Here is a 12,956-nt window from a genome sequence, read left to right on the forward strand (position 1 = left end):
TTTCTGTCACTGATTTAATGTTGTACTTTGGCACAGCATTAGAACAATCAATATCGTACATATTGGTACATAGAACACAATATACATTATGTTTTTATGTTTTTCTTTCTTTCCCTTTCTTCTTGGAGACTAAATATTAGCCTAGCTAAACTTTAAGTTGGCTAACACACATTAAGAAATGATTTAGTAAATGTTAACCTTACAAATGATTGTTATCTTAGACACAGTTTAACTGTGTTGTGAAGCTTCATAAAAAGAATTAATGATCTGCTACCTTCAAGTGGTTACTTAACAGCAATGAGAAAGAATACAAAACTAAACTGACAGTTCTCTAGCTATAACTTCTGAGCACAGATCCTGTTTGTGTTAGAAACTGGGACACAGAAGGCAATGCAATAAATTCTGCCTTTTTCAGGAGAGGAATTCATTTGTTTTTCTTTCTATGCAGTGGCACAGAATGATGCACGCCAGTATGTGCTAAATATAAAACTCCTTGCTAAGACCTTCTTTAGGACTCAGTCGTTAGTGCAACGAATGGCAACATGAAAGAGAATATCAGTGTTTTCATATGGGTCAGGAGAGTGCTTTTGAAGCAAATCCCCTGTTTGTTTGTCCTCACTTACTGTGCTGTGGGTTACGACCCAGAGTGGTTCAGGAGCAGATGAACTGGACTCCCACAGCCTAAAACTGAAGCTGAATGTTCACCTAATGCATCAGCTCCTGGCCATGCCACCTGTGGACCTACGACCTGACTACCCTCTCCACAAATACACATAATGTGGCACTTATATCTATTACATGAACTTGCTAAATGCATCTATATGTAATTATATTTTCTCGTGGTAGCCTGGGAGAAGGAATTACTTCCAGAGATTTCAGAGAAAAGGAATTATTATGTCATAGTTCCATCCAAGTGACTTTTAAAAACAAATTAGCTGCATACATGCATTTCATTGAATGATTTAGCTAATTTTTGAGTTTTAGCCTTCCCCCAAAATTGCTAATGATAATAGTATAATTTTCTCCTGTCCTTCAAAATACACCTGAAAACTAAAGTAACTGCAGAAACACTGTGCTTAAGCTTAGACAATCAGGACAACCAGACAGTTCAGCCTGAGAAAAGTTTAAAATTGCTGCACCAGCTCCTCTGACAAAGTAATACTGTAACACTGTTAGATTTGAGACTGTGCTGGCATTGAGTTTCCTGAAGAACATTATTTACTTGCTTGTTTTCTCCATGACTGTATCTAATGATCCAAACTAACTCTGTTAGTTGCTCTTTACATGGCAAGAAGAAAGATGTTTATCATATTAGAATAATCAAATAATTGCTCATCAGGTTTTGCCATTCACTGAAGCAGTCTCAGGATAAAAGTATTTTTGTGATGGGAACTTCCCTAACCTAATTGGGATTGAAGAACAGAAACTTGCTTGTTCCTGTGGTGCAATGAAGTTCCTGCTAGTCAATCGAAAACTGGCGATCCAAAGCCCTTGTCTAAGTAAAGGATTGGTACTATTGCTGCCTTCCGTAGTTCTGAGGCTCTTATCAAAACACCAAATAATAATATTTGTTTACATTATTATTTAAAAATAATAATTCAAGTTGATACATGTTTCCAATCTTCAGGTCAAATTTCAGTTAGGAAAGGTTTTCATTGGCTGAATACAGAAATACCAGGAGAAAAGCTTTCCAGAACACAACTGCATTCATCTTCAATTAATGGTAAGTTTGAGCAAATCACTTCATGATTTTAATAGAAGCACTGTTGAAATTTCCCTTGTGTTACAGAGAAGACTAAAGATTAACTCCCTTGGGTGGTTCCAGGAAGGTGAGCTTTACCTTTTCCACAGTCATTCAACATTATGTGGAAAAATCTTTCTACTTGCTTTCCTTATCTTATACAACCACAAAGTAAAGATAATAAGGCTGCACCACTTACTCTGACAAGTGGTTTTGAAATAGACAGCTCACAATCACTATATTACAACTGGGTACAATAAAGCTATTAAGCCCACCATAGCCTGACTCTCCACACAGTCATTACAAATCAGGAGAATCATAGAATCACAGAATATCCTAAGTTGGAAAGGATTCATAAGGATCATCAAGTCCAACTCATAGAATCAATCAATAGTCATCATAATACGTAAAATAAATGATTAGCTTTGATGCCAGATCTGCTTCCTTCCTAACTTTCTTGACTTTTTGTGCCATACTAGTTACAGTGAAATTAGGAAGATGCAGTAGTTGATCTGCGAAGGGTGCTGCATTACACTCCATCAGCTATTATCTTCTCATGCAACAGCAAAGCCTGCAATTGTGGATCATGATATCTCACGGATTGAAAAGCAGCATCTGCTTTTCTTTCTATGCATTTACAGTAAGCAATTAAGTGACATAAAAGATACCGATTTAATAAATTTTCTCATAGCTGAAATAATATTAATTTTATATTTCTTTTTGAAGGACCCCACTACAGAGTAAGAATACTAAAAAGCTCAATGCACAAATACTGTCTTTAATGAGAAACATTTGCTCTACCTTGCATAAGGCAGATTGCAGTACTCCATGTATTACTACAAATTATTTCCTTTTTTACAAGAAATGTTCACAATGAACACCTTTAACAGTGAACAAATAATTCATGCTCCACATGCAGTACAAAATAAAGGATATTCCATCAGGTCCACCCTTCAGCTTTTGCTGAAGTGTCCAACCTGGGAATTATAAATATAGATGTTAGTAACAGTATTCCTGAGACCAGTGTCATGAATAATTGAGCATTCCACTGTCATTTTAGAATAAAAACTCTTTGCTGTATCTTGGAAGCATTGGCTTCTTTTTGCCAACTACAGGGGGAGCCTGAATCTCTGGCTGGCTGGAACTAGACTTTAGTGGTTAAATAATGAATGTTGTAATGGAAGAAATCCTGCTATAAGTGAGAAAAAGTAAAATGTGAGCTATTTCACCCCAGTGACCAGTTCTAACTGCAGACCCCTTCATTGGGTAGAATGCAATATGTATTTCCGTCAAAGAATTAGATAAATGTTTGCAAAAAGCAGGCTGCGCGTAGTTAATTCTGCTCCCACTGAAATCTGAGCACTTTCCAAAAACCCATCCTTGAACTCTAACAAAATTTTGGATGGCCTTAGAAAAATAAAAAGAATGCTGACCAGCCTGAAAGATAAAATAAAATATTCCTCCTATTGGAGCTGACATGTGCACTAGCTGGGAACTCTCTAAGCTACATATGTCTCATAGGAAGCCAGGTCAAGGAGAAGAATCTGATTTCAGGATATCTACCTGATGATAAAAACCATATTGCAAATTATTCCATAAATCCCGCTGCCAAAAATCCATCCCTGTACCCTGGATGTATATGCTAGTAAATGCGTATCACTTTGGCTGCAAAGGGAGTTATCATCTTTAGAAAGTATTTATCTTTATTGAAATCAAATCCCAAGAAGAATCCCATGGTGTAGATGCAAAATGGTTAAGTTGTCAAATACATTCTTTTGAGTGTCTGAAGATATTTAAGAATATTTGCTGAACTCAGAATGCTGGAGATAACACTTGCCTATGTGTTGTCTGTGCCTCAAAATCTCAGAAGAGTTCTTAACTTGCATAAAATACAAAGATCTTTCACAAATTCAAATTAATGTCTGTCTGCAGATGAGCAAGCCAAGAAAGAAATTCAGTCCTTATTTAACTGTTCCTTAATTCTTTATCTCAAAAAAGTTACTGCTCAAAAAAGAGTTCAAAAAAACTTTCCTGGTTTACACAGTACTGTCCATCCTTGGATAATTGAGTAATTTTTAATAAAAGGAGTGCTTCCTAACAAATAATAAGTATAGGCATATATACCAACATATGTACAAATGAATATGACCCTCTTCATTGGGAATTATGCCATTTGGGTGTAAGCAAAGATGCTTTGCTGTGAATGCAGTAGCCAGATATCTTAGGTCCAAAGTAGTTCAAATGCACAACTCCATAATCAAGAGCTAACCACTTGCTGTGGACAAATTGACCCTTGGTGACTGTACAAATGCACGTTCCTAGCCTGCAATAAAATTCAACTTAATCCATCTCTTACTGAGAAAAGGAGAATAGTATGTATAAAATGCTGCTGCAGAGAAGCTGCTACATAATGTAGAGGTAACGGTAACATTTTACAGCCTGGCATGACGTATATCAATGACCTTAGCCTCCTAAATTAGGTTGTGATGTTTGAAAACAGGATTAGATATCTAAAGTACTTTGGCAACCATTGGCCCAGGTGGCATAAGGGTGATGATAGAGGTCACCCTCGCTACTGTGTTTAGCTCAGTGAGATCTGCCACACAAGAAATTGGCTTGTGTCAGGAATATTGAACCACAAGATATCACGAAAAGAAGGTGTAAAAGATGAAGTTCTCTGCCTTTTGCCCTTTGGTTTGCCATGAAAAACAGGACTGTTTAAAATTCTTAACAGGATTTTCACTCAGTCATATACCCAGGAGGATACATGACAACCTGTGGGTTGATTTGTCCCAGTTAAAACAGTGTGATGTAAGCAGAGGCCTGATTGTTTACAAAGTTGATGAGACTTTTCCTGCAAGTTTAAATGGGACCAGAATCTTATGTCATAGTACAAAAATCAAGTGACAAACTAAACAAAAGCTCTCCAAACCTCAAAAAATGCTGTTATTGCCCATGTAGTTACCCACTTTCAGCCTGTTCTGACTTCATCCTATGCAAATCATCTCCATGATTTTGCAGATTCAAATAATTTAAAAAGATTGCTTCCTACACCTTAATTTTAAAAATGAATCATGCATGAAGATAAACATTCACTTTCATCAGCTTTGGAGCTGGAACATTTTTTGAATGGAAGAAAAAGCTAGGAATACACAACTCTTCTCTGCTTCTTGTCAGATACAGTAAAATTGGGCATGACCCAAGATTCTTGGAATTAATCTCATTTTCCTCCTAAATTGTAGAGTTTTCAGATATTTAGTACCAAGTTTTGCTGTGCTGAGAATCTAGATAAACATGTAATTGGCAGGATTTATTTACAATTATACTGGATGCTGTGAGAACTGAGATTAGTTCCTCTCCAGCAATTTTAATTTGTAAGGCATGAAACACTGTCAATCTCATTGTTTTATAAATGTAGAAGACAGCCTGCAATGGCCTGCAGTTAGCCAAGAAACCTTAGAGCACCAGCCAGAGTTAATTTATCTAATGAATATTCACAGTTCTCTCACTCCATACACATGTAGATTTACACAGGAGACTGATGCCACTAATTGTTTCAGCTGATGAGCCCACAGCTGTCCTATTGCAAACTTTGTCACTGCAGTGTCTGTATTTCTATATAGGCAGCTCCTACTAGCACTACAGCTGTCGTATTCCTGAGGTTTGTAGTCCATCCAAGGAAAGGCAAGACATTTATCCCAAAGCCATGGCAGCCTTGCCATAGACTTGTCCCTAAGCTGCTTTACCAAATTCTCATGAGCGTGAGACAGCTTCATAAGCTGGTACAGTTCAGTACCTTACACTATAGAAATGGGAATGTCTTGTCTCCTCTTGCGCCCTTTTATTCTGCATCTTACAGTTGCTTTGTACTGCACTGTGTCTTTGCACATCGTGTGTGCCTTTCAGTCTTCACAAGGCACACAGATATTTGCATCCCTCTCTCCATCCAGCCAGATAACTCAGACAAGATCTCTTCTTTTGCACCTCAGTCTGCTGAAGAGAAGCACTAAAGTAGACAGCTACTTCTTAGAACCCAGTCATGATGTGACCTGTGTACACTGCATTTTTTATTTGCTATCCTGCTAGGAGTAGGAAAGTGTTTGAACTTTTAATCATGTTTTTAATCACTGTGATGTCTGCTATCCAGTGAAATGTGAACAGGGGCACAGCATGTGAGCTAAGATTGTTTACAGACCCATAACTACAAATGGGCTTAATTTCAGTTAGTGTTCTTGATGTTTGTTTAGGTACTGGTTTCAAGCCTTAAATCTTTGCTAAGATCATATTCAGATGAGAAAAATGGAATCACACAGACCATCATGTCATACAGGAACTTGCATGTGTATTCTGGTAGTTTTCATGGATGGGATTTGGGATGAACAGAGCCAAAATTTCATATCTATATTTTCTAACTCCCCTAGCAGTATTTCACATTTTGAGAACTGGATGGAGACAGATTAATAGTGAAAATTAACATAAAACATTCCTTGCATTTTTAGACAAGTAGGATGCCTATCAAGAAACAGACAACCTACAACATTTTTAAGGGAAGATAAATAGGCACATTCAAGTATTTAGAAAACAAAGAATATATAGAATGAAAATATAAAATGAAGAATTGTCACTTCAGCCACAAAACTGTGCCCTGTCCCAGCTTTACAAATTCCCATGCTTCTCAGAAGGCAGGAGAAAATATATGGCTTTTAGCATGATCTCATCGTGAACATCTTGCAATAGGCAAGTAGAAGGGTCTCATTTTTATTCCTGTGGCTCTTGATTTGGGTCCTTTTGTTGTTGAACCTCTGCACATCTTGATGGCACATTATGTTTCCTTCTGAGCCAAATATTTTCCCTTCGGAATATTTGATCAAAAGTGATACATTCACTCCATCAGGAAAAACAAGTTTCCCCTCTTTTGGAAAATAACAGTTGAAACAATTCCCAGTTTTTCAACAGTCAGAATTTTTAGCACATAAGCTGCCTAAGTGATTTCTTGGTGAGAAGTCTAAGAGTAAGAGGAAACTCCATGGGCACGGGGCCCAGAAACACAATGTTAGATCCCATTTTACTTTAATTTGATTCTAGACTGAGTATTGCTTCACACTGCAATTATGGTAATATGTGAAAAAGAAAAAGAGGCCAGGCAGATATTTAAGAGCCAGATCTCCTCCAATACACCGAATAAAACTGACATCTTAAAATCAACAGGGAAAATACTCCAAAACACAAATCAGACTAACAAGCTGTTGCAGTTTCCCCGGGGTAGAGTAAAAGGTAGTGCTACACACGTGAAGTGCTATTGGAGCTGGTGTTTACTAGAAGTCTGAAAATGATTTTGCACCAGCTGGTGAAGCAGGAGTAACTCCCACCGTTGGCATACAATCTCCTTTTAATTACTGGCATCAGAACTGATTGCTAATTCAGTGTGCAAATGCATGTGTTCCAATTCAGATCTCAAACCTGATTCTTGTCACTGAAGAATGTTTCTTGTCTGCTTTCTGGTTTTGGCTTGTAGGTGAAACAGTCTACATTATTGCCTATTCCTCCTGCATAGTTCTCATCCTAGGAATAGTCCTGTTGACTCTCCTAAAGATCAGGTAATTTGATAGGAGCATTAATCTTTGGTTCTAGGAAATTGGAAAAGCAGAAAATAAAATGTTTTGATTTAGTTGAGAATTGGCACTGTGACTGTCTTTTAAAAACAGTCCAGCATATCCCAGTGATGGAAAGAACTGACATTGCGGGTGTCAGCGGGAAGATGTGAAACATGATGCATATCTACAATGCCCTCCATTCATACGGAGATCTCAGGCTTTAGGAGGTTTCATTTCCTGTCCCATGGCAGGGGAAGGTGAAATCTGAATTCAAAAATTCTGCAAGGCTACCTTCCTAGCCCCGTAGAAGGCAGAGGAAGTGCAGAAAGGAAATGAGAATATTCAGCATTATAACATATTTAGAAACAGAACTGTGAATGCTGCTATTGTAGTTAATATTCTTGCCAAATACCATTTTTGCTGATAGGATTCTGTAAACATTCCCACACACAGTATGAAATGCTGCCCATATGCCAGTGCTTGGTAAGAAAACAGAAATGTGCATTCACTTAATCAAATGAACATGGCCTTTTCTTAAATGATACATTTTCTTGGACCAAATTAAATGGCCAGATTTCAAGAATTACACTGTCAGATGATAGGTAACAGAACATGATGTAGCAGGAGCTATATATAGTGGGGGGGATATTGAGTCGAATTTCATTATTAAATTCAGAGGCAGATCAAAGAGGAATCGTGTAGAAAAATGCAAAAGGCAATTCAAGGATATATGGGCACAGAGGCCTTTAGGTTTGCAGTTACAGGAATATCAGCATATAAATAAAACTCAGATTTAAAGAATACAGGGGATGGAAGAAAGAACAGCACATTAATAATGGTGAAGGGAATTACTTTATACCACAAAGTTCATCATGAAAAGAGGGGAATTTTGCCACTGATTTCAATTAAGCCAAAGTTCAAACCAAAAGCCGTATAGTTTATAGTTAAATACATGCACATTCTTTGTTTTCAGAGCCTGCAGAACAAAACACGAGTCAAGAAGTCCCTCACCAGATCATTCTTCTGAAACATTTATGGTCCATTATAAAAGTCACAGATGAATTACTTTGTTGCTTATGCTTTTTAAGGCTACTCTTGAAAGCCAGCCTGTTGTACATATGCGGTAATAAAATATATAATAGAAAACTTACTATAAATTACGTAATTTTGTAGTTGTGCATAGAGAAGATTTTTCTATTTATTAACACATTAAAACTTTCACAAGCTAAAAAAAAAACAACAAACAAGCATATTTTTGCGTAGATTCATAGATCTGTCCTGAGATATACATTTGCTATATCCTCAGACTCACGTGACTGATTTTAATGCTGTATCAGCACGAGTCTGGCTTTGCAATGTGTCTTGTGGAGCAAACTACGAGAGCCACTCTACAGATGTGAATTTATCAGGCAGAAAGGAAAAAGATCCACTCGGAAACATTTCAGAGAGCAGTTAGAAAGCATATATGTGGGGATTTAGGACTCCAGGTTTCCTCTATGTACCCAATGGGCTTTCTATGAGGCAGCACACATGGGAAGGTGGCCTGCAGTTTGATTGTGGAGCACTCAGTAGGGTAGAGGAAGATCAGGATTACAGCCTCTGTCAGTGCGAAGAGGAATTAAACTGGGTGCCTGGGTGGATGTTTTGACTAGCACGTTGTTGTTGAAACTGGTTATTCCTTCCTTTCCAAGATGCTTCAGAAAGACATGAAAGAACTTTGCCAGTCTGAAAACAACAATTTTAGAAAACATTCTGTGGTCTGAATTCCCAGTGGCAAAAAAACACTTGATGGGGGATGAAGTAAAATGCCTGTTTCTTGAGAGATCAGATACAACCTCTCCATCCCTGTTTCATATTCATTGTCTCTAGGCCATACTCGAAGTGCCTAATTCTCCCTGTGCACTGTACTGGGAGTCATGGTCCCTAACACACCATTCTGGATCCCACTTTGTGGTGATGAGTTCTGGATTTCTCCTTGTAGCTGAGTTGTTTCATTAGACTAAGCTTCTGTTCACTAGAAATTGATTATCTTTGTTGTGTTTTTGTAACAATCAGGTTCTGATCAGCACAAAGTAACAGACTGGCATTTCTTGTTTTGCTATCACCACAAGCAGCATATATCTTATCTTTTCATGATAATATCCAACACAATTTTCTAATTAGCTTATACTAAGATGTTAGGAACTCTTCATACGTGTGCTTAGACACACAAACTCTCACACACAGGAGTACGTAAAATGCATTTGAAACTGGAGTAAGCATGTGGGTTATTCTGAAAGACTGCAAGATATTGAGTGGATACTGTGTACGTACTGTATATGTGGAATTTGATGTGCTCTGTTCATTAGAACTAACTTTAATGCTTAAAAGAAAAGTAAATTTCCTCCATTACAACATGTAACGTGTACCTGTATCACAATTTCTTTGATTTATATTTCATAGTGGCACTATATTCTGTCAGTTGTATGTAAGCGTTAACTATTAAATAAAGGAATCTCTGCTGTCATAATCTGTATTCAAGAACCATGATTAGACTCTAACTACTTATTGAATAAAGAAGCACTGCGCAGCACAGCACCAACTACACAAATACAGTTATAGTTCAGTCAGCATTTTTTTAAGAGCAGTATCTCCAGTCTTGCCACTTTTGTCCCAAATACGATTAGGAAACACCCAACAATATCATATGCCCTGTAGATTAGCTTCATGACAGAATCACAGGGGCTAGGTCAAACCCCCGCTAAAGAAGGCTCCCTACAAGAGGTTGCACAGGAAAGCACGTGGATGGGTCTTGATGAAGTATTATCTTTTCTAACAGCCTCATCATTAAAAACTTTTTATCTGAAGTGAGACATCTGTACCATCTGCCGAGGAAAATAAAGCCCACATTTATGTCTCTTTGATGACTCGGTATTCCATGTTCATTTTGGGTAAGGACACATGATTTGCCTCCCTTCCATTGGAGCCGGGACATTGCACAGTAAAGAAATGAAGAATAACCAGGTTAGAGAGAAAGCATAAATTTTAGTCTTATTCTTATTTGAAACAGGGAATACTGTATGTCAGTTTTTGTTTTCAATATCATTTATGCAGTTTATCTAAAGATTGCTTCAAATTAAATGTAGAGTCTTTGAGACATACAGGTTTTGGTTCTTTGTGCAGTGCTGAAGATATAAAGCCTAAAATTCAAAGTCCACACTTCTCTTGTCTTACCATAGTGAGTCCTAAATTCTTCAAAAGGAAGATTTTCTTCAGCTACTCCAATTGCTTATGAGATGAGAGGATTTACTTTTTAGAGGGACAACCCTCTCAAGCTGTGGCAATCATAGCCTACTAACACAGATGACAAATGCAAGCAGGACCATCAACATCCCCAGCACAGTGCCTTAAAAGAGTGAACACCATTCTGTTCTTTTAAAAAATTATAACAGGAGTCTTTTACTGTTGGATTCAAACTGGTGAAGACAAATGTCTGCAGCTCAGGTTGAGGCAGCTCAGTGCCACGGGTTAGGATATTTACTGCAATTTTTTTCCAAGAATATTCCCCAGTCAACATGCTGACATTTCAGACCAGATGTTGAAGCTGTCCCATCTCCCATGAGTTGTACAGAGAGTCTCTGACACCATTTACAGGGCAGAGATTTCTTCTTTGTGGGGGAACATCTAAAGCTGGATGAAGCCTCATTGAATTTTCAAGTTGTACCTCCATTACTGCCTGTAGCTTTTAATGTTCAGTTAATGGAGGGAAAAAATGTTTTCCTAGTTACTTAGAAGAGATTTGTCAGCTATAAAAGCACACGGGGACAACTGATAAAAAAGGTAAATCCAAGAAAATGTACTTCAAATAGATTACGAGGCAACAAAGTCAACACAGGAGGACATGTCAGAGGGACAGCTCGTATTTGCTAATGCCATACGTGTGAGCTGCTAAATCAGAGCTGCTGAATCTGGCATAATAGATGAGTGTTATCACTTTCAATAAACACCGAGAAAGACTTTGTTTCATCTTTCACATCACACATTGCAAAATCACCAATGGATATAACCAGGAGGGTACATGCTGATTCCTTAACAAACGCATCACCATTTTACATCAGCTTTGAGGGACTAAGCTGAATTTGGCTTTATTTCTTCTGCTTGTGGTGACACTGTAGCACTGAATACCAACACTGTGTTAAAGAAGAACCTTAGAGAAAAATAATGTTCAAAAACGCATCTTAGTAGAAAAAGATTTATCAGTAAGAACTGAAAGGAAGTGTGTCTTTCGTTCAGTTCTCAAGACTGATTTTTACATTTATCCACTTCCGCATACATCTTGGATCTAGAGAAACAGTTATCCTGATAATATTATATGAACAGGACATGAACCTTTTATTTTTAAAAAAGAACTTACGGCAGCCTGAGAAATAATATAAAACTCAATGCCACGGAATTCTAATTTTCAGATATTTAGCATCATATCTAAGCAATATTTCTACCGCTTAAAAGTAACTCTGAAAAAATAGTCGTATCTCATACATTCACACTAAACCCTTGGATGAAGATTATTTCATTTCAACAGTGCTGATCCCAAAAAGCAAATTTTACCTCACAGACTTTCAGTCTTCATTCTGTGTCTCCTTATTACAATAGTAAAAGTTTTATGAACTCAAATGATGCTATTAAGAAGGGAAAATTAGCCGAAGCTTCTCTGGACTTATTCACAAGACCAGAATATTCACTTCTTTGTCCCATAAACTCTGGCTACACATGAAAATAAAACATTAAAGTGCTGGTCCAGAGCCAAGTTGCCCAAATACATAAAAGCTGCAAATAAACTACAAAGCAAGCTGCTGCTGGAAGACATTAGCACTGCCCATGTAAGGGATCCATGACACTGCTGCCCAGTGAAGAACTATGCCCATTACTAGTGGAACTAATCAACTTCTCCAGAAACATGTACAAGCCATACCTTTAGAATAGAGTATCTTGACCTTTCAAGAGCCAGTATTTCACTTTCTAGTCATTGCCAACAACATGGAAAGAAGGAAAACTACTGTGGAAGTATTAAAGGAAGTTCAGCAATGCAACATCGGTCATCTGTCAAACCTTCACAGTCTCAGAGAAGGCCACTGACCAAAGACTGCCCTGGATATTCCAGTTACATACTCCATGGCCCCAGCACAAATAAAATGACCTCCATGTTGTTCCAGAAGATCTTTGTAGTGATTTCGATCCAGTGGCCCACAGAAGAAGACAGTTTTCAAAGAACAGAAATAAATATATTGGAACATGTAATGTGGCTCTGGTAAAAATCACAGAGAGCAGTCAGTGTGGAGGAGGAGCTTTTCTCCTCTGCAGATGCCAAGAGTTTACACTCTCCCCTTTTCAGCATTTATATAGGAGCATCACCAAAACAGACGGAGAGGCAGCATATCCCCACATTCTAACTGTGTGATCATGATATTCAGCACTTTGTTGCTTTTTCTTTATAGCTTTCAACAAATACATAATTTTTATAACGACATAATAATTGGGTCACAAATAGGAATAGGGCTGCACAACAGGGAAACAGAACACCTGCAGTCAAGCCTTCCACAAGGAGTTACTTTAGGGTGAAGTGAACTCAATGGGAGATGCTG

At 37.7% G+C, this 12,956-nt stretch overlaps 1 long non-coding RNA gene across 1 annotated transcript; it reads left to right on the top strand.

The window, feature by feature from the left end:
- The first annotated feature begins 1,643 nt into the window (after positions 1-1,643).
- On the top strand, positions 1,644-9,734 carry LOC122162721. The gene is made up of 3 exons (XR_006169675.1): positions 1,644-1,723; positions 7,257-7,338; positions 8,309-9,734. It is a non-coding gene; the product is annotated as an uncharacterized LOC122162721 (long non-coding RNA).
- Positions 9,735-12,956: the final 3,222 nt, after the last annotated feature.

This window comes from Centrocercus urophasianus, unplaced genomic scaffold, assembly GCF_019232065.1.
Source record: "Centrocercus urophasianus isolate 14NV4802_14NV808 unplaced genomic scaffold, USGS_Curo_1.0 seq_10, whole genome shotgun sequence".
Classification (NCBI taxonomy): domain Eukaryota; kingdom Metazoa; phylum Chordata; class Aves; order Galliformes; family Phasianidae; genus Centrocercus; species Centrocercus urophasianus.